Source organism: Tachypleus tridentatus, chromosome 6, assembly GCF_004210375.1.
Source record: "Tachypleus tridentatus isolate NWPU-2018 chromosome 6, ASM421037v1, whole genome shotgun sequence".
Lineage (NCBI taxonomy): Eukaryota > Metazoa > Arthropoda > Merostomata > Xiphosura > Limulidae > Tachypleus > Tachypleus tridentatus.
The window spans coordinates 101,216,857-101,237,972 of record NC_134830.1 but is presented as its reverse complement, the minus strand read 5'-3'; the positions used below and the strand labels follow the sequence as shown (position 1 = coordinate 101,237,972).

The 21,116-nt window shown below is 33.7% G+C and overlaps 1 protein-coding gene across 5 annotated transcripts in view; it reads right to left on the bottom strand.

The window, feature by feature from the left end:
* The window catches only part of LOC143253188 (uncharacterized), a 172,140-nt gene that overhangs the window by 71,554 nt on the left and 79,470 nt on the right, over positions 1-21,116 (bottom strand). The window contains exon 4 of one of the 5 annotated variants that reach the window (XR_013029436.1): positions 552-851. The exons of the other annotated variants lie outside the window; for them this stretch is intronic. The gene's annotated coding sequence lies outside the window, so the exon portion shown is untranslated. Of the gene's footprint in view, positions 1-551; positions 852-21,116 lie in introns of those variants that run through there. 5 annotated transcript variants of the gene reach the window in all.

Here is a 21,116-nt window from a genome sequence, read left to right as displayed (position 1 = left end):
GAAGGATTCTTTCAACTTTTACTTCAATTCCATTACCCTTTTCGAAGTTATACGTGCTAAAATTGGAATAGTAACATAAATAGCACGTCTGCAGTAATTTGTGTCAGTCAAAAATCATATTTCACTTCTACGTGGAAAACAATAGATATTTTTATAAAAATAGTTTTTGTGTCTCTCTGAGATTAATAATTTTAAAAAATGAAAACTTTTCATTCATTCCCAAGAGGGAATCTGAATCTTTATTTGTTGTTCAAAAATAAGTCTTATTTAGTCGCTACCCAATGTTTTATTCACTTATTTGATTTCGTAGTCTCCAAAACAGAAAAAACAAGTGACATCTTTGTACTCTCAGTTAGTTATTATGTGGTATCAATGTCATGAAAGTACTGATAATTGTCTTTATTCACTGGATTGAAATTGTGATGAGAGTTGTTTAATTACGTTAAAACTTTAATGTTTAGTCACTTAAATGTATTATTTGAAATGCAGTATTTATACCAAAAAGTATTGTTTCATAGACAAATAGCCAATTTTAACCAACTTACCTGTTCAACACATAGGGAAGATACAGGGGAAATCATACACAACCGGACTCTTAATCCTCTTCCTTGTGTCAACAACAGGTTTTAGACGAGTTCGACTTTCAACTTTAATAAAGATTGGTAGCATAGTGTACGACCCATATAGGGATCCACGATGGAATAAGATGTGATTTATGGGTGTCAGATCCGAACACCGTTCTCCCAGTATTGCTCTCCGGTGTCAGAGTGTCTTCAAAATTTGGTAAACATCAATAGAACAGCAGGGAGTCAGATCCATACAGCGACTTCTCTGTGACATTCTCTGTTGGGCTGAAGGTCGGATACCAAGTTTGATTAAGAGTGGTGAAAACTATGGATGAGGTATAGGACACACAGATAGAAAATGATCCACGTAAGTGCTTAAGATTCGGACACCGACCGTTTATGACAGCAAGGATTTAAGGGAGCATGGTGAGTTTGGGTAAAATTGCTCAAAAATGTATGCGTGTAAAATAGACACACAAACTTCCAGACAATGCTTTTGCTTTATGTATATAGTTAAGTATGTGTATGTGTGCACGTTTGCCTTGCAAGTTACCTTATATATATTGTGATTTTTGTAGCCACCCTTATGTGAGAGAAGTTTTTGAATGTTTGCTGAGGGTATTATTGAACGCTTAATTTAATCGGGGGACAAACCTTCAGTTTTTTTTTATCAACAACGTCGATAATAACACATTTTTACAAAATTTCTTTGAAAGGTCGCTTAAGAGCAAGGTGGAGATACTTGAAAAAGGATCATTTTTAGTTGGACTTCCTGAATGCTGTTGGTATTAATGAACGTTTCAGATATATTCCTTAGTTTATTCTACATCAAGCATCGTCCTTGTTTTAATAATTTTAATACAATCTCTTTGTGTATTTGTTCAATAAATCATGTTTACCAATTCTTAAAAGTAAAACCTTATTTCTTGTTACTTTTGTCGGTCTCAATAAATCATAAGCTTTCCGTCAATTTATCCTAACATAATATTCTTGTTTTCCGATATATGTCACCAAAATTCCAATATAACTGATAACGTCAGCTGAGAATACTGTTTAAGATCCAGAGCTATTGGAAACCAATAGGCTTAAAAATATTATAAAACATCAAGTTATATGCAATTGACTTGAGATTTATGTCAGTAAAGAATACCACTCTAAAAGAAAATCAAAGAAGCGCTTATAATACACCTATAACCATTTATAAACCAATACCCTGAATAAGCTCTTTATGCTTTTAAGAATAGAAGTGTGTTACACTAAATAGAATAACAATATGGATTACCCTTGTTGCCATTGAATATGTTTGTCACTCCCGATTAATCTATATATAAAATTCAAATCATTCTACTTGTTTGTTTGCTTACTTGCTTGTCTGTTCACCGTGTTCATTTTGCAGGTCACACATCCCTTGCGTGAAGGTGCGCGAAACAAACATTTTTTATTAATGTACGCGTCTGTCGTCTACTAGCCAAACCAATATTTTCATCGTTAACATAGATATTACGAAAATAAATCTTTATACACTTGACATTTTGGGGTAAGTTTGAGATAATATATAATTTAGAATATAGCATTATAGGTCTATTTAGTTATGGATCATTAACTATACGTCTATTAATATATCACGCATTTAACCTCACATACAAAAAATACGTATGCAGAATCAAAATGTCATGTATGAAAGAAGGCAAACAATAGTCTAGCATATAAAATAAAATTATGCCATCTACCATAAAACAGACTATATGAAAAGAGTAAGGCTTAAATTATAATACATATCGTGTAGAATGAAATTAAAGGCAAGTCAGTGTAACTGGTGGAGCACTTACATGAGGTGGAGTATGGCTTGAATCTGGAAATTATACTTTTTATTGCAATTAGAATGGACAGGCCTATTAGTTCATATTTTTTATTTTAGTTCATAGTATGAATAAGGACTAAATTGTATGAATTAGTACATATAAGATACAAAAATCAATGTTTATTATTTTTATTAATTATTATAAATGGATATGGTTCACTAGATATATATGGTTTATGGTATTATGTTTGAATATAATGGTGAGGGAACTTATATATATAATTTATCCCCCAGAGACATTGTATAGTTTTGTGCTTAATTACAAACAAACATTGAAAGTTTTACTGGTGTGAATAAATATTTTGCTTCATTTGTACCTTACATTACTTGTATCGGTCAAAACATACCGGTATTTTCGAACTTTTAATGTTATTAAAACATATATAATATGGTTATTAATCTGGTAGGTTGACTGTGATGTAAAACAAACAATAATTTAGAATAATATAATTAGTTTAGATATAAGAGATTTACGAATAAGAAGTCATGTGTGTTTTTAATAACGGATGTGATAGTAAATACTCAGTATGTACAAAGTAAAATTGACAATGTTGTAATTTTTATACGTTTTGTTTATTTTAATAAGCCATGTGAAAAAATCACTTACTATGCAACGAATAAATATTGACAAAATAGTAGCGTTACACAGGTTGTTGTTTTTTAAATAAAGCATACGATTATAAAATTCATTAAACTATGTAATAAAATTTTTACTTTTCTTGTTCTTGGGCAGAAAGTGTTATTTCCCAAATGATTATGCCTAATGTAAATGGAAAAGGCTTATTTTTCTCTTCAAAATTTGTTTTTGTACTTGGGTAATAAAATTTTTAAATTTACCCACTTTTTTAGAACATTCCAGGTAGATTCAATGCTGAGTAACTGATAGAGAGGTTTTTCGAACTCACAAGAATTTTCTGGAAAGTTGTAGAACTTACGAGAATTTTCAAGAACCTTTTAGAATTTTCTAGAACTTTCCATAGTAATATATATATATATACAGGGGCTCACCTCTCACCGCTTCAGTTTAGTTCTAGCTCCCTAAGTGAACACAAAGCCCTATCTGATTTTATCAGATATGGCGTCAAGAAGCTGCAAGCATTCTCCAGTCGCATTCTGCTATGTATGTGGCCAATTTATCAAGATAAGAGCAAAAAAGTACTCTTTGACAGCATCTGCTAAAATGTGTGAAACCTACAAGGCATATTTCGACATGCCTATCGGGGATTAAGACAAACCCTGAGCACCTCATTTTACCTACGAGCACTGCAATTAAACTCTAGGAGGTAAGACGGACAATTTTTAATTGCTTGAATAATAAGATTTTATTTTATGCAAATTTTAGTCTTTTAAAATTTAAATACTCGAAAGCTATCTGCGCTAGCCGTCTCTAATTTAGCAGGTAAGACTAGAGGGAAGGCAGCTAGTCATCACCACCAATCGCCAACTCCTGGGCTACTCTTTTGCCAACAAATAGTGAAGTTGACCGTCACATTATAACCCTCCCACGGCTGAAGGAGCGAACATATTTGGTGCGACGGGGATTTTAACCCGCGACCCTCGGATTATGAGTCCAACACCTTAACCCACCTGGCCATGCCGTACCAGTGACGCTAGATAAGTCTCGTTTTTTTTCTAATAACCTGATAGTAAACAATTACTATGTAAGAAAGTAACATTGACAAAATAGTAACGTTAGATTTACCAACTAGAACACTTAAGATGATGACAAAGTAGTTCAGTTAATGAAATAGTTACGCCAGATTAACAAGGAAGCATGTTAAGCTTGTCTAAATTCACAATAATCAATTTGACAAGTGTTTTGTCATAGTTTAATTTCAAAACAAATAGTCTTTCAAAATTGTTGTAAATGTAAATAACCTACTACCCTTGAAAACAATAACTGAATGAATGTTAACGTTTTACGTGTATACTTATTTATTTCTAGGGAATTTCGAAACTTTAAGGTATTTCAAGAAGAAGCAAGTACTGTGTATTCATTCGTGAATAAACTTTTGAAGACTGAAAGTCTGCAACACAAGTAGTATGGTTTTATGATGAGATAATGACTTTTTCTGCATGAACGCATGTTTTAGCTGTGCAGCTGTGTTTGGTTATGAATTATCTTTGTTTGTATTTTTCTACTTATAATACTTAATAACTAACTTTAATTCTGCATGAGGTGCATTATATATATAGTTTAATAACAGAATTTAGATTTGGTGTTGCAACAGCAAATAGTCTCAAAGCCTTTCAAGCAAATCTTGAAAAAAGGTTTTGATTCATACGTTTGTAATGAGACTCTTTGATGGATTTCTAAAAAAAAAGTAGTTAGTATGTGAGGATATTTGTGTGCAGTTAACATACTGCAGTCACTGTATTCATATTATTTTCTTCATAGCCCACTCGATCTTTGGCAGGAGGTGTTGAAAGTTTTGAAGAAATATATCCAAGTAATATAGGCCTTTAAATTTAATGCAAAAGTATCCAAACTTAAATATTTACTTAAAAAACAGCTTTACTCATATATAAAACGATCGTAGTATCCAAGAATTTCTAAGGATATCAGAAAAGTCGCTCACTTTGTTTTTAAGGAAGTATTCTTAATCGAAGAAAGAGAGATAAGTCTTAATATTTGTCTACTGTAACAGATTTACCCTTGCAAGTTTATTTTAACACCTACTTATGTTTCAGTTTGATGCATGCGACGCATATTGTTGGATGTGTTTGTGGAAGTCCCGCCTGTTCTGTAAATTTGCAGAAGATTTTCAATAATAAGAATCAACAATATTCGTTTTACGAACATACTAGCGTGTTTTCGAACAGAGTTGAACGTTAGAGAATCTTGCGTGATTCGTATTAAAGCAGATAGCCGAGAGATATTAATAGAATGTTACATGTCAGCTACAGCCAGCATTCCCCCGCTTGGACAGCGGTAAATCTACCGGTTTACAACGATAAAATCAGAAGCTCGATTCCCTCTCAGTGGACACAGCAGATAGTCTTATGTGGTCTTGCTGTAAGAAAAAAACACACATACAGTCAATATATTGTAAGCCTCGATAACTATAATTGTGACAAATGCTTCTTAGTCGAAAAACTATAGAACTTTACCTGGAACATTTATAGATATCGAACATTACGCACTGTTTAACTTCAGCGAATTAACTTAGAAAGTTAGTATTTCTACGAAAACATTAAATATCTTCAACGGTAAAAAAATCAGCGAAGTGAGGCCAACCACGCCAGCTAGCTTCAGAGAGATGTAACAATAACAACTCAAAATTCATTTGCTCGTCGTGGACCTGCTGTTTTGAATTAAGCACAAAGCTACACAATGGGTTATCTGTGCTCTGCCCACCACGGGTATCGAAACTCGGATTTTAGCGTTTAAATCCGTAGACATACCACTGAGCCACTGGGGGGCGTCGTGGACCTGAATCGTCGATAAAATATTCAGTTCTAAACCGGATATAAAACTCAATTTTGTCTGTAAGTTTGTAAAACTGTTTTATATATATATATATATATATAAATCATTATTTGTGACAACCGTTTGTAATAATAGTTATTATAAATTGTATTGTTTTTATGTTTGTATTTTAAAATATATTTGAGTTAAGAAAGAAAATTGTGTGTATCAGTCTTGTTGACAAATCTCGTAAATTTGATACACATCGATGTTTAATTAACTGCTAGATTTAAATGAAAATTCCCGGCTACTTAAAATCATAATATTTAACGTACGTAAAATAAGAAATCGGAGACTCGTCCGAAGTAAATTATAAACCGTAACACGACAATCTGCAACTTAATGACTGCAGTATTTCACATTATAGATTATGAGAAGTTGAGAAGAGATAAACTGTAATTTAATGTGACACAGATAAATGATCTTATCAGTACTTGCAACAACATGGTCAACTATACTCATATTCTTGTGTAAGATAAAGTAATGAAAATATCTCACTGAGTTACAATATTTTTACAGGTAAATAGCAATTACAGAACTCTGTGTTAGTAAAATGCCGGAAAAATACCAAAATCTCCATACATGTGACAGTAATTGAAAGTTTATAATCAGGTTGAAGGTTTGCAATAGCAAAGAACCCAATCATATTCCTTGTAGAAGGCGCAGCACATACAGTGTGGGTTCACAGCAGTGCTATATGCAGCCATTTAAGTTTATAACATAATGCAGCGTCAGTTAACTTTATAACGTTGGATTTACTGTAACGGGTATTGAGAGAATACACGTTCAAAGAAAATGTTATAAAAAAAGAGAAAAGTTAGATGTGATGGTGTATAGATCTTATCATATTTTTCGTTCCAGCAAGAATTCGGAAAACAAATATTATGGAACAATATATAAAATAATAGAAAAACAAAAACTATAAGACAAACATTCCATTTACCTTCGTTATTATTTCTTTGAATAAACTTAACAATTCTGTGGTAAAATTTGTCATGAATTTAAACATTAAAGCATAAAGAAGTCACAAATATTGAATATTTTCGATAAATGTTTCCCTTAAATCCACAGATGGTATTTTAAGTATTTAAGCAATCAAATATGAATTATGGATTTTCCTTCTTGCGTAATTGTTTTATTACTCTTCAGCAAAATATAGTAGTAATAATGCAAATGACTTATGAAGAGTAAAACTTATAAAATATCGCAAGTAAATATCTCTACAGAAGGTTTGCTATAGTTTAAATATTTCTTTTTCATATTGCTAAGGCACCATTGGTAACATACTTAACACTTGTATATTTTATTCATGGGGAATTTCTGGTATTTCCAGAATCAATATCATCATAGGGTTTTATATATGAATAATATGTCACAGTCTTTCTGAAAAAGATAACGTAGATTGATAAACTATATAAAGTTAAAGAACACATCATTTTCAAGAAAAAAGCTTTCAAGTTTCTCTACCCAACTGAAAAACCTCATATTGTGAAACACTTGAGATTTTAGCAATGAGCTAAAAACATAGACATAAAGCAAATCAAAGAAATATTTTCATCCGCAAATTAAAATGTATTATAAAGAAAGAGAATCTTACGACCAATTAACTAATTGAAATGAATTTAGACCTATCTAAAATGATAATAAACGAGAATTTAAAGTTGATGAAACCTCATGGGTCAAATGCTCACAAGCTTCTAATTACAATTCGAAATTAGTATCTTATTTTATAAGAAAGTTTGTTTATTTTTTTAATTTCGCGCAAAGCTACACGAAGGCTATCTGCGCTAGCCGTCCCTAATTCAGCAGTGTAAGACTAGAGGGAAGGCAGCTAGCCATCACCACCCACTGCTAACTCTTAGGCTACTCTTTTACCAACGAATAATGGAATTGACCGTCACATTATAACGTCCCCACGGCTGAAAGGGCGATTATATTTGGTGCGACGGGGATTCGAACCCGCGACCCTCATATTACTAGTCGAACGCCTTAACACACCTGGCCATGCCGGGCCGTTATAAGAAAGATGGCTGAAGAAATTGGAATATGTAGGATATGTAGAAAATCTTCAATTTCAAATCTTAAAACTGATTGTCTTAGTCATCCATCACAGAATCTTGTTATAAATAAAACTTCGGTGTCAAACATTCGTGCTTAATCTTGGCTGTCAGACTAAACCCGATCAACGATGGACGGAGAATTTCTAATGGCAATACTGTATCTGTTCCATCGTTCTAATAAATAAAGCATGATAAATCTCTATTTATTTACGTCAATAGCTAGTTGTGAAGTATCCTATTGAAGAAATTATCGGTAAATAAATATGACAAGAAAACAAGTTTAAGGAACACAGTGTTAGACGACAAAAGTAGAATTCAAAGTTGAAACATTTTATGAATCCTTCATATTTTAATTTAAATATATTAAAGTTAATAAATAAGCTGGTTCTTCATTATTTCATTTTCACAGTTTTCATGCAAAGCTACTTAAAGGCTATCAGCATATATCTGTCTCTATTTTTGAATTGATAACCCAAAAGCAAAGCAGGTACCTAATCAGCACCCACTGCTAAGTCTGAGCTTCTTTGTATAGTGAGATATGCTAATATGTTTTATATATATATGTATACACATATATATAGTTTCAGTTTCAGTTATGAAGCTTAAAATTCAGAGTCGGGGCGAATTAATACTAAGTCACACTTAGTGTCATAACTAATCAAAAGTTCAAATAACAAAAATATTTCATATACAGTATATTACTTTCTTGGAAGTTAGTTGAATATATAGCTTTTACCAACTTTTTTATCACAAATTATATTCCAACAAATTTAAAAGTACTTCAAAATTTTCTAAATTTCATATAACTAAAGCACATAATTTTAATAATATGTCTTTTTAACAATAATATTTACTCAAACACATAATCATCATCTTCAGACAAGTATATTTTTTTGTGTTTATATTCATGATATTCGGAAAACATGTAGGTTCAAAAAGTCTTGAGAGAAATAAAATAGAAACCACATAACCCTAGCGCTTTCGAAAGATGGACCTTTCTTATTCAATTTGACCCTGAAGAAAGGTCCACCTTTTGAAAGCGCTCGGGTTGTAGGGTTTCTATTTCATTTTATATTAATAAGTATTTGTTACTAACCAAATTTATTCATATTGTATACTTACGGTAAGCAAAATTTTAACTAAATAATAACCAAAACGTTTAATCAGAAGTTCGTACGCTTATCACATAGCTTACCCTTGAATTAATCTTTACAAATATTTTGTCGTCTTTCTTTTGTTCCAATCATTATCCTAAATTCGTGAAAAGCGAAGATATTTATTACATATAGTAGATTAAACAGTGAAACTAAAATTAGAATTGTCTCTATAAGAAGGTTATATTGCATACTAAGTGGCAGGATAAGAAACATACAGAAAAAGGGCAATAAAATATAATTGGGCAATATATTAGGTTGAGGAATAATTCGTGAGCGTTTTTAAGTAATTTCATTCAAGCATTACATGCAAGACTATACAATACTTCAATGCATGAACACATTACACCCAAAACATTTATTATGATACTTTATTTCATGTAAAACCTAGGTATATAGTATGCATTGTTTTAAACGAAATTGCAAGAAATTAAATGCGAAAAGCCGATGGTGTCGAAAATGCTCGATTTTGTCCACTTGACATTCCATTTAATGAGCTGAAAATGAAAGCAAAAATTAAAGACATATGAAAATCAAACACACCATCTATTAGAGCAAAAAATTATCTACCAAATGACATGAAATATTTTGCGAAAGCGTTTCATTTATGAATATATTTTGTTAACTTGAAAACACGCTCACGAATTATTCCTCAACCCAATATATATATATATCCTAAAGGATTATTCAACTGATTAAATTTATGCCGTAACTTACTTACATCTTAAAATCAAAATATTTAGCACAAATTACCTGTTTGTTCCGTTAATGACTTCAACAATGCATATATATGCTAACCAAATGTATTGACTTAGCTTTAGTTTAGTGTTTAGCATTAGAAATCAATAGTCGTAAATGATATGAAAAAATATAATTTATACGCCTCTAATTTTGAACAGAAATAAAGAAATTATATAGAATGTGAGAAAAAAACAACACATATGCAGTTTACGTGATTTTTAATATAATCTAAAAATAATAAACTTATTGAAAATGTTATATTGTTTAGAATTTATTATGTTCTATTATTATTGAATAGTATTAATTAATTATTATTGTTTGATTGTTATTAAATGTTTATTCTACACTGCTTGCTTATGCGGGAGTTGAAATTAACAAACGGCTGCTAGCTTCACTAATCTTCATAATCAGGGAATAGAAGACAACAAGTATTACGAGAACTAAAATAATGGAAATAGTTTTGAATGAGTAAGATTGTTACTTTCGTTTTGAATTTTGCACAAAGCTACACGACGGCTATCTGCGCTAGCCGTCCTTAATTTTTCAGTGTAAGACTAGAGGGAAGGCAGCTAGTCATCACCACCCACCGTCAACTCTTTGGCTATTCTTTTATCAACAGATAGTGGAATTAATCTTCACTTATAACGACCCCACAGCTGAAAGGGCGAGTCTGTTTGGTGGGACGGGAATTCGAATTCTCGACCTTCAGATTACTAGTCGAATGCCTTAACCAGCTAGCCATGCCGGGCCTGATTAAATAAGAACTACGATTGGAAATTTATTTATGATTTACTAATGCATAATGCTTTTTTCTATAATAGGTCAACATGTTTAGAACACAGCAGAAACTGTACACTTTAAGCCATTATATATTTTTTTATAAAACAAATATAAAGGGGTTATGAACCTGAAATTACATTTTGTTTGTGAAAATGTATTTTATTTTATCGTGAATGACAAATAAATTATTGTTACGAAAAGAAGTATCTAGAGTCTTTGTGAAGCATGAAGAATTTCAAAATATTAAAAAGTAATTCTAGTACAATATTAAAATAACATAATAAGCAATGATTGGTTGATTTGCAGGAGGCCTGAAAGTCAATATGGGTCGCAAAATCGACAGCACTAAGTTCATTAAATGCTGTGAATATTTTTGTCTGAAATATTTCTTAATTCCATTATCTTTAGACATTGATTTTTTTATTAACTAATAATTAATAACATATGAACTTAACTGGAGCTTTACCGCTACCATTAAAGTAAACATTAGTTCATATGTTACTAGTTATTATTATATAAAGAAATCAAAGTCTAAAGGTAATGGGCCTGGCATGGCCTAGCGCGTTAAGGCGTGCGCTTCGTAATCTGATGGTCGCTGGTTCGCGCCCGAGTCGCGCCAAACATGCTCGCCCTCCCAGCCGTGGGGCCGTTATAATGTGACGGTCGATCCCACTATTCGTTGGTAAAAGAGTAGCCCAAAAGTTGGTGGTGGGTAGTGATGACTATCTGCCTTCCCTCTAGTCCTACACTGCTAAATTAGGGACGGCTAGCACAGATAGCCCTCGAGTAACTTTGTTCGAAATTCCAAAACAAACAAACAAACTAAAGGTAATAGAATTGATAACATTTGAGCTAATGTTCACTTTAATGGTAGCGGTAAAGCTTCAGTTAGGCTTAAACCTATACTTTGCAAATCGCAAGAAAGATGCTGAAGTTAGTTTCTCTCGTTTTTACTAAAATACTTACGTATAACTGATGCACAAAGATAAATAAAAAACCTTATGAGACAAACAAATTTTCCCATATTTTCAAAATGAAATTCCTAAAAACCATAGTGGTTACCACTTTCTATGGATTTTTGATTCAAGTTAATTGTATTTACCAATATACTTCAAACATAGTAAGTACAGCCAGTGTGAAGAATTTATAAATTTATTTCAATCACCATAAGTATAGTCAAAGAAAAATTTTTTCTAATATATTTTAAATATACCTAGTACGTCTATGCTGGACATTAACAATATCAACGAATTCAAAAATAATTAAAAAACAAAATGAATGCTTGAGTACTGAAAACAACATTTTTTTTCTTAGTAAAGTACTTCAAGTAACAGCAAATACAGTAAATAAGGCACACATATTTCATTCGAAAATGATCACTGACATTACCAAAATCGACCATTTGACATTAATTTCATATTTACAGTAGCTATAACATTACATTTATACTGCAGTAAACGTAAAAACTGAGTTTAAAACTTATTTGTATTGCAGTATATAATTTCAAAATAGTTTATACACTGATTCAATCTATAATTCAGAACTCCTAAAATATTAATGTTATAAATTTTATATCCAAACTTAGAATTTTTTAATTATACATAATATACTGTAAGTAACTGATTTACAGCAGATTTAAAACTACTGCATAAAAGATCAAATATTTGAATACTATATTACAAACTTATGCGAAACGAAATTAAAAAAATATTTCAAATCTTTTCAAATTAGCTCAAATAATCTATCCGAAGCTATGAATTTCAATTATACTGCAAAACACCTTATATAAATAATGACTTAAAATATACTTGTAAGTTTTCACTTAAAGCAGAACAATAATAAACAATGTTGCTAGCTATTATTGTATAAAAAAATCAATGTCTAAAGGTAATAGAATTGATAACATTTGAACTAATGTTCATTTTAATGGTAGCGGCAAAACTTCAGTTAGGCTTAAACCTATACTTTGCAAGTCGCAAGAAAGATGCTGAAGTTATTTTTTCTCTCTTTTACTAAAATACTTACGTATAACTGATGGGTGGGCACTGAAATGTAGCTCCTTTATTATGGATACCTCTCTTTCTGACAAAATAAAAAAAATGAAAAAAACTGAAAAAAGAAAATTATTGGAAAACGGCCACGCATGGACGACTCTGTTGTACAGTCAATATTACAGCGAGATTCTGCACCTTGATTTCTGATTATCAATTCCTTATCTGAGAAATCCTTGGGGCAGATGTCTCTATTTTTTATTCAAAATGGATTAGAGAGACTTGCTGGCTCCCCAAAGTCAGTAAAGAAATTGCACTCTGGAGATATTTTGGTGGAAACATCTTCACCACAACATACCAAATTCTTCTTGAAATCAAAGGCTATTGGGGATATACCCATTTAGGTTACTCACCATGCAACTTTGAATTCTTCTAGAGAAGTTAGAGTTGAGAGGGATTTAAAGAATACTCCTGAGTCGGAGATCCTCGCTAGTTTCTTCAGCCAAGGCGCTACTGTTGTACGCCGAATCTTTACTCGTAAACACGAAATTATGGACCCTACCAATGTTCTGATATTAACGTTTACACCACCATGTCTCTCTGAAACAGTCAAAGCACGTTATCTGAACTGCAAGGTACGGGTCTTATATTTTCAACCTTCTCAGATGTTTCCAGTGTCAGCAGTTTGGTCACTTAAAAACATCGTATCGTGATGGTAAAGACCATAAAACTTAAGAGTGCAACCTGGTACCATACTATGTTAACTATAATGGTCCAAATCCCCTTATTCTATTTCTTGCCCTAGATGGGTAAAGAGAAAGAGGTGCAATGCTTGAAGACTGTTAATAACATCACCTGTCTAGAGGATCGGAAATTATTGTCCCCAACCTATCTCGGACATATGCTGCTGCACTCTATTCCACTGTGGGAGTGCAAACAGATCTGATCTTACAGATCATTTTAAGAATCTTATACACTCTATAATTAAAAAGTTGATGCATCTATATCTACTTTCATCTCTGACTCTACCACTCCTTCCAGTGGCTGCCCAGTTCCACTTCCTTCAGGTTCAAGTATTTCCTCGGGTTTATCCTCTTCTGCAGCCCCGAGAAGTAAATCGACCATTTGTTCACACCATCAGTCATTGGAATCTTTCTCCACAGACAGAGACCTGCCTACTCGACCCAGGACAGGGTCCATGAAGTTTGATGGATGTTCATTCAATAAAGAAAAAATGTGGTTGCAAACAGAAGGTCTTCCTGCCACACCCTACTCCACATAAATAAAAATGGCAACTCTGATTCAGTGGAACTGTCGAAGTTTTCGATCAGATATAGATATCATTAAGGACTTGATTGATTCTTACCATCCCGTGTGCCCCTTCTTACAGGAGACGTTTCTGAAACCTTCTAATACAGTCACTCCTTGGTAATTTTCCTTGTACAGAAACGACAGATCGTGTGATGGACGAGTGCATAGTGGGGTGGTATTGTTGGTTGATTAACATGTGCCCACCTTGTCTTTGTCACTTGATACTCCCTTGGAAGTTGTAGCCATCCGTGTTTCCTTGAATCGTACCATCACTATTCGTTCTCTCTACCTGATTCCAGAAGAGATCTATAATCAGTCAGACACTGATGCCCTCATTAAGCAGTTATCATTCCCCATTTTACTATTTGGGATTTTAATGGACATATTCTCCTCTGAGGTGGTGTTAGGATTTATAGGAGGGGCCTTGCTATAGAGCTCATCTAGCTAAACTGGTCTTCTTTGCAGCTACATCCGAGTAACCCCAAGTCGACTACCAGAAATCAACCAAGACATAAATAAGCTTTTACCTTCATACACGTGTGAGGCTGAAAAGGAACAAAGTTTCTGAGCGCCCCAGGTTTGCCATTGGGTTTCCCCTCAAAGGTTTTTGAAACCTAAACGACTACCAAGTTTAAAATAAAATAGAGCATATGCTCTTGGACCATAATCTATCTCTCTTCAATACTGGTTCTTATACTTATTTTCATGCACCTAGTCAGTGTTTTACTGCTATAGATCTTTCTATATACTCCCCTTCACTTTTCACTAACTTTTCTTGGAGGGTCGACAGCAATTCACAGAGCAGTGATTATTTTCTTATCATTTTGAGAGAGAGTGGCCGTGATCGATGCCATTCGATTCGTGTGTCTCGATGGAAATTGAACCAGGCTAATTGGCCTTCTTCCACTGCTCTATCAGAACTTATCATACCATTGTGTGTAAGCCATCGATAGATGACTGAGTGGCAGCAGTAACCGACTGTATTGTCCACGCAGCTGCTCAGTGTATCCCTAAAACCTCTACACGTTTCCAAAGGTATTCTCGTCCTTGATGGAAGTCTGCTTGCCACATGATAAGAAAAGTTCAAAAATGGGCTTGGGATACCTTTCGTAGGTATTCCACATTTTTAAACCGCATTGAATTTCAGCAGGCCTGTGCACATATTCGGCAGGTAAGACGTCAAAGTCACAAGAAATCTTGGATTAAACACACTTCTAGGATCTCTTCTACCAGCATTCCCAAAATCATATGGGACAAAATTTGAAGGTTAGTGGCCAGTATACTTCTTACCCCCTTTCGATCATGTCCTCTGATGGCTAAGAAGTTGCTGATGCTAAAAGCATTGCCAATACTCTTGGCGAAATCTTTTCTCATGCATATAGCACTTTTGCTTTATTTCCATCTTCTTAGCCATCAAAATACGGATAGAACGATCGCCTCTCTCTTTTTCGGCTGATAGTCTCCATGACTATAATCGCCTCTTTTCATTGGTAGAACTTAAAGTTGCTCTTCATCGGTCTGGTAACACATCAGTTGGACCTGATGATATTCATTACGAGATGTTGCGCTATCTCTCTCCTGCTATTCTTCTGGTTGTTTTAAACCGGATCTGGCAGGAGAATTTTTCCCTGATACTTGGCGCTATGCTATTGTACTCCCTTTTCTTAATTCTCGGAAGGATCCTAAGATTCCTTTGAACTAACGTTGAATTGCTTTGACAAGCTGTCTCTCTAAGAGAGGATGGTTAGTGCTCGTCTTGTTAGGTTTCTCAAACCAAACAGCCTCCTCTCGCCAGCTTAGTGCGAGTTCCAAAAAAAGAAGCTTTTTTCTAGCAACAACACCTTGTTTCTTTATTTTTAACCTTAAGAAAGCTTATGATACAACGTGAAGCTATGGAATCCTTCGAGGCCACCACTCGTATGGATTGCGTGGCAATTTACCGATTTTTATTAAACATTCTTTAGTGAACCGGCTTTTCCAGATCCGTATGAGTTCAACACTTTCCAACAAAAACTTGTAGTCCCACAGAGCTGTGTCTTGAATGTCACACTTTTCATTAATAAGTTTAATGTCATCAGTGGACAAATACCCCTACAGTTGCAAACGGACTCTTTGTCCACGACTTCCACATCTCGAGTCAGTCGTCAAGCATGAGGTATATTGAGCGGCAGCTACAGACTGCCTCAATCATTTACTGAAGTGGACTACATACAGCAAATGGTTTTAACCTTTCTCTCTTCAAAACTGTTTGCATGCACTTTTGCTCTTCACAGGGTATCACCCTGATCCTGAACGCCGTATTTGTGTAGTTGTGCTTCCCGTGGTCCCTGAAGCAAAGTTCTTGGGGGTTATCTCTGATCGTAAGCTGACCTTTATTCCACCAGCTACGTGTCAAGTGTACAAGGACACTAAACATTCTTTGTGTCTTCTCTTCCACCTCTTAGGTGCGGATCAGATATTCCTGATTGGAAGTATCGCCTTCTATTTGCCGAACATCTTTCGAACTGTCCTTCCATTCCCATTTATATAGATGGTTCAAAATCAGGTTATTCTGTGTGCTCTGCCATGGTTTGTTGTAGCTCGGTGGTTGCACACAGAATCTCCTCTACAGTTTTTGTGTTCACTGTCAAATTGTACGCTATTTCTCTTGCCTTGGATCACATAGAAGCTATTCAGTACACGAATTGTATTATTTATACCGATCAACTTAGTTCTCTGTTAGCCCTGAAATCGCTTCACGTCAGTTCTCGCCCTATTCTCGTCGATATTCAAAACAGACTGGCCCATTTCTCTCTAACATTTACTTCTGTCCAGTTTTTCTGGATGCCAGGCCACGTTGGTATTCGCAAGAACAAGCTCGTTGACGTCGCAATTAAGTCAGTCTGCTGCTCCGGTACTACCACCGCCGTGCCTGTCACATACATGGACTACGGTCCGTTCTGTATTCAAGGCTCGGCTCCACGCCAATTGGCAGTCAACTTGGAGTGAGCAACATGGTAATAAGCTTTTCCAAATCAAGCCATCTATTGCTCTTTGACCGTCTTGCTTCCGTAAGAATTAGAAGGAGGAATTTATTCTAACTAGGCTACACATTGATCACAGTTTTTAACTCACCACTTTCTTTTATTTAGTATTTATGCACCAATGTGTGGTCTGTGAGACACTCCAGTCACAATAGCATAGATCTTACTGTCATGCTATCGTTACGATCGAGAGCAACGGCACCATTTTGAATACATTTTTACGGTGGTTTCACCTCTTGACATTGGTCAGTGTTATTGGTGAGTGTGATAATGTCCAAATTAGTTGTGTTTTTTAAATTTTTAAGGGCTATTGGTCTTTTTAAGATTTTAATCAGAAAATTGGGCTATGTTCTGTTTTAGCATGATTGCTTTTCACATAATTTACTGATTTTACTTTTTACCTTTTTACCAGCTGTTTGGTGCAGATAGTCCAGTAGCTTTGTGACAATAAACACTAAGCAACCAATCAACCAATCTATGGGCTACCATAGATTATATATTGTGTCGCTTTATGCTTAACAACTAATAAACTTAGTTAAAACGTTAAGGCCAAAATTTTCGTTATTTTTTACATCCTGTTGTATTTTCTTTCATTAATCACTTTTACTGTATATTTAAAATAAATAAAACTGTATAATGGAAAAAAAAATAAGTGACACATCAGTTTACTTTTACAAAGAAGTATGGAATTTGATGTAGAAAGGTTTTAGTATAAGCCAATCTCAAAGTTGTCGGTAAAAGTTTTTTATTCAAATTACATGCACATTTTGTGGAGATATGTGGAAATATTTCCAGACACATCGTCCCTTATAGCCATGTTTATAAAAAGAAAGTGTTCAAGTTAGAACAAACCCTATACCAAGTACAACATATTAACATAGAACTCACATTCGATATAAACAACATTCACAGAATATTAGATACATCTAAGGACAAAGCTTCAGATCCAGAAGGTGTAAAAGCCTTCACTTGTAAGAACCATTTTAACCAACCTGTTGAAGTCAATATTGGATTATTGACGTAGAGTTCGGGTAACATTCCTGAATATGGACTGGTGCCTTTATGAAATCAATACTCACATAAATCAAGAATCACTTTTGTCCTAAATGCCATTCAATAACTGTCTTAAAAGTAGGATTGGAGAGATCACAGAAAAAGCTGTAGTTACAAGGCTCAACTATCAGATAGAATTACTATTACCATGATTAGTTTGATCCTGAAATTAAAGAGAAATGTATATGAATGCCGCTGAAATTACAGCTGATATATGAAAAGATTATGAAGGTAGTCAGTACACGTTAGATGTGATAGATGTATCCAATGAAGTAAAGCTGCCTATTTGTGTTGATAAGATACTCAGAATACGCATCAATATAACATATGAAGCACAGAAGATGGCAATCACATTGAATGACTATCAACACAGGTCTGTTTCAAGAACCACTACTCTTAATCATCTACAACATTGATCTAATCCCTCCTTAACAGTCCAACAAGATGTCATGCTTAAATATTTCATGATAACATTATGATGCATATCAGAGTCAATAGCCAAGCTTAAATCTAAGTAAATTTGAATCATCCCATAGCAGAGTGATCATATGATATCAAGAATCAGTAATGATATCAATCCTGCAAAATTCACAGCCATGTTCTGCACATTCAACAAGAGGCATACTGAGGAAAAAAGCTATTACTATTCTCTACAGATACTGCTATTCTTCTGGAACAAGCACTGAGTACTCGTAAGTAGCCTTTGATAACTCAACTTTACCAGGCTCTTAAACTCCATGTTAACAAATGCTAACAAAGTCATTAATGCAATATACGTTGTAGCAGAAGACAAAAACTGAACAATTTTATGTTTGTAGTTTACCAAAGGTTTATTTGTTCGATACAGGATTATGCAATGCCTTTGATGAATGTGAGGTTGACAAATATATATAAATCATTAGTTTAACATGATCATGGAATATACTTTATTAACCTCTACTACACCTCATAGGTCTCAACAACACCAACAATGCTTGCAAGAAACATTTCTAGGACTTTTCAGTGTGAAGACTATGCATTCTCTCACTGAGTTACTGCCCTTTACAACTAGGACACTATATATACGCAATGGCTCCAACAAGCAACAAACAAGTAAGTGAGTGACTATAAAATAGTGTTTTCCAAAGTGGGCAGTACCACATCTTTAAAAATTCATGAACAGTAAACTTTGAGGGAGTAGCAGAGTAGCAGAAAAAGGTTTTGACGGTGTCAGTGTTACATTTGTAGAAATTAGACCGTAAAAATAGTTTTTTCTTTCAGTACGTTTCAGCAAAATTCGTTATGTAAATGTGTTTGTGACAAGCAATGTCCACCCCAATGCTTCTTGTTCAATTGTTGAACATATCTCTTTTGGTACTTGTATCAAAAACTTATTAAAAAGAGACATGGACGGTTACTGTTTGCTTAAGTAAGCGCTACTGATAAAAAAAAAGTTGGGAACACTGGCTTGAAAGGTGCCTCAGGAGATAGTCATTGGTAAACAGGTGTTATAGATACATCATTAGAATAATTTATCATCACAGATTTCCAAGCTGGAATGTGCAGAAATTAGCCTAGAAAGAAAATGTCGATATATGGTTAAGAATGAAGCAGAAAAAAAAAACACATCAACACCTATTTAAGCTGTCATCATAACTAAAAATGATTTCTTTAGAAACATAGTGAGACAGCTGGTTTAGAATTCGTCTTCTCATGGAGAAACATCATTTTGAATAATGTTGATGGAGAATTCAAGCTTCCTTTAAACTGCATAAGAATGGGTTTAGAAGATAGCTTCTCTTTCAGTTGCTGAAAAAATGAAGCACAAATAGACAGTGCCACTAGAATAAGTGTTGTGATTGACTGACAGGTAGTATTATAAAAAAACAAAAACAGTTCATTGTTTGGTTCCCTGATGGATGGCAGAAATTATAGCAGTAGAATGGTACGATCATCAACTAAATATAAGTACAAGGTCATGCAGAGATAAAAGTTAAACAAGGAAACTGAGAAGCTCATCCCACTGCAACTGTATTGACAAGATATTAATCACCTCCTAAGGTGAAAATGGTAATTGTGGAAGGTTTTCATTGAAGTTTATAGGGCATTCTCTAAGAAAAACAAAATAGCATTAGATGTAGCTAGGGAAAACAAAATATGAAAAATCAACAAGACAGTATAAAGCCAGAAGGTAATACCAGTAAGAAAACCAAGAAAACGACTCTTTTGTATTTCGTGTGAGACAATTGGTTTACACGTGAGAGACCAGTGTCTAGCGGCACAACCACAGAGACTGTCATAGCACCTGATACTTAACCTGTTCATTTAGAAAACACTAATTTACCTCTTTTCAGTTTCCAAACCTGTTTATGAACCATTTTACAAATATTGGCTCTATCTACAAAACTGAATGATGAACAATGTATTTTCTTTCACGACTTTTTCCAGTTTTGCTTTGTGAAGGCTTAAAATGTATTTTACTACTGAAAGTATTCTATATTTTATTACACAAAAGTAGTGTAAAACAATAAAACAAATCATTTCAAATTAAAATGTTTAGTATATGCACTTTACGACGATTTTACTCAACTTAAATGTGCACTTGATCTACGGTATTGGAGAAAACATATTTTCGAATTTCAAAGCAAAGCATTTACATAGAAATCCAAAGCACTTGTAATTTTTATCTGAAATTTTCCATAATTTGAACAGCATTATTCTTTATGTGATTTTCATTTTAGTTTAAAAGAAATAAAGAAACAGTTTGGCTCACTGTTGTAGTAAATATGTATCACTTGCTTACTGGTTGTACCAAGATGATGTTGTTTTATAGTGTTATTTAAAGTTGAAGTTTATTTTGTAAAATATATGAAAAAATTGAGATAATAAGGTGATTTAGATTACATTTAAATAAAATTTTAAGTAAATAGACGATTAGACAGATAATGCATATCAGAGTCTATAGCCAAGCTTAAATCAAAAGTAAATCATCCCTAGTTGTTTGTGTTTGTTTGTGGACTTTCTAACTCTGATTGGGATTTACAGAAACTTTAAATAGCCTATTGTTCACAGAGCAGCAAAACTCTTTCAGCCAACCTCCATAGATGTAACTACCTCTTCTAATCATT